This window comes from Physeter macrocephalus, chromosome 14 (assembly GCF_002837175.3).
Source record: "Physeter macrocephalus isolate SW-GA chromosome 14, ASM283717v5, whole genome shotgun sequence".
NCBI lineage: Eukaryota > Metazoa > Chordata > Mammalia > Artiodactyla > Physeteridae > Physeter > Physeter macrocephalus.
Genome location: NC_041227.1, coordinates 116,564,812 through 116,567,034, shown reverse-complemented (window position 1 = coordinate 116,567,034; position 2,223 = coordinate 116,564,812). Strand labels below are relative to the sequence as shown.

Below are 2,223 nucleotides of genomic sequence, written 5' to 3'. Positions count from 1 at the left end.
ACAGCAGCTGCTGCCCCAGGGAGCTGGAGGCAGGAAGGGGGGTGGTCCTCACGAAGGGGGTCCTCGGGGACCCTCCCACTCAGGGCTGGGGGAGTCTCGGTAAGAAGTACCTTTGGGGTGAGCCATTTAATAGAAAGGTCTAAGAACGGGGTTGCGGAGGGAGGGCTTTGTGCCAGAGGCAAGGAAAGGTTTTTTTGGAGATGGAGAACGAGGGGAGAGGCATAATGCAATGCACAGGCCAGCTTCAACAAGGAATTTCATGTCCATTGCCCTGGAACGGACGCAATGGCCCAGCCGGGGCCCCTGGTGCTACGGGGGTCATGGGACTACAGGGAGAGGAGCTGAAGACACTGAGGAGGAGCCAGGCCCCTGGAGAAGGCGCCGGTGTGAAGCGCAGGGGGAAGATGTCTTGAGTCCCGTGGTCCCTACGCTAGTCGCAGGTGCCACCTCCCGGGACTGCTTGGCAGAGGCGCGCGACCCAGGGCGGCCAGCAGAGGGCGCTCCCGCTACGGATTTGAGGCTCCAGTCGGCGCGGTCTTGAGCCCGGGGTTTAACTAGGATCAGATCATTCTTGGAAAGCGCCCGGGCCTGCGGTCCTGATGGAGGCATTCTGGCTTCCCCCTTGGGGGCTACGGAGCAGAAGGGTGAGAAGAGACGACCACGTGAGGTGGGAGCCCCACCAGTGTCCTCCTTCTCCCTTTCCTCTGCTCCCTGGTCAGATGCTGTGCGGTCAGTGTTTGCGACCCCTGTCTCCAGGTGGCGACCTTGAAATCAACCCAGAAACGCGACTGGCTCTCCTAACCTGCCCTGGAAGTCTTCCTCGAGGCCAGCCAGCTTTTCTAGAACGTTCCCCAGGGAACGAGTCCCAGGGCTCTGCCTCGGGAGTCTCCCTGCTTCCCTCGATGGCCACTAGGTGGAGGACTTCCTCGCCTGGTGCCCGGGAGGCTTCCCCAACTGCCACAACCACCAAGCTCGTGGCTGCTAGAGTTTTCAGGACCAAATGCAGCCCTTTGTCTTCTGCCACAAAGCGTGACAGGCTTCCACGTGGCCGGTTGGCCGGTGGCAGCCTTCCACGACCCAGCCAGGTCCAGCTGGCTCAGACGAGGTGGCAGCCTCATCATTCCCTTGGTGGTGGGGGTGCGGATTATGGAGGAGAAAGTCCCTTCAGTTGTGAGTGCCTCCTTCCACACCCTGGCATCTCCACCCAGGCAGAGGCACCTCGAACTCAGGTCATTCACGTATTCCTTCATTTCTGCAGTTATCAAGCACCATTTGCTATGTCTGTTCCTGGAGACAGAAAGGAGGCAGGGTCCCTGCCTGAGTAGAGGAGGAGACAGGAAATAGGAGTGACCACACGGGGTGGTACGAGCTTTGAGGTCAGTGAATTGATTTCTTCCTCTGAACGCTGCTTTTCTAAAACTCTGGTTTCTCGGACCCAGTCAGTGGCATATTACCTGCCCACCTGCTGAACCCTGAAAATGCAGAGTCATCCTGACGCCTCCCCCGCTTAGGCCCATCTCCCTGTTGGCCACTGTGTCCAATCCTTGCCCTCATCATCTCTCTCCCAGGCCATCCCTTTAGCCCCGGAGCTGGCCCTTGGCCCCCTTCCAGCTTTCACATGGCCACCAAAGTGAGCGCTTCTTCAAACCACCTGATGCCCAGAGGCATAAAAGAAAAAATTAGCAAATGTGACCTAAGGGAAACCGTTTTGTTTGGGGAAAAAAACCACTGTAAACAAAGTTGGAAGAGAGTGGTCAGCTGGGAAAAGACATTGCAACCCACGTGGGAAAGGCCTCCTTCCCACATTGACCAAAAGCTCACACAAGTCAGGAGGGACAAGATCCCACAGGAAAAAAAAAAATGGTGAAGACTAGGAACAGCTGGTTCATAAAAAACAAGAAGGGTGCTGGCTTTGGCAGCACATGTACTAAAACTGGAACAATAGAAGATTAGCATGGCCCCTGGGCAAGGATGGCACTCAAATTCGTGAAGCATTCCATATGAAAAAAAATGATACAAATGAACTTATTTAGAAAACAGAAACAGACTTTGAAAACTTATGGTTACCAAAGGGGAAATGTAGGGGGGAGGGACAAACTAGAGTTTGGGGTTAACAGATACACACTTCTATATATAAAGTAGATAATCAAAAAGGACTTACTACTGTATAGCACAGGGAACTCTACTCAATATTCTATAATACCTATATGGGAGAAGAATCTG

At 54.4% G+C, this 2,223-nt stretch overlaps 1 non-coding gene across 1 annotated transcript; it reads left to right on the top strand.

Annotated features, from left to right (window-relative positions):
- The first annotated feature begins 1,903 nt into the window (after positions 1–1,903).
- Positions 1,904–2,006, top strand: LOC112066621 (U6 spliceosomal RNA). Its single transcript, XR_002892766.1, has one exon. It is a non-coding gene; the product is annotated as a U6 spliceosomal RNA (small nuclear RNA).
- Positions 2,007–2,223: the final 217 nt, after the last annotated feature.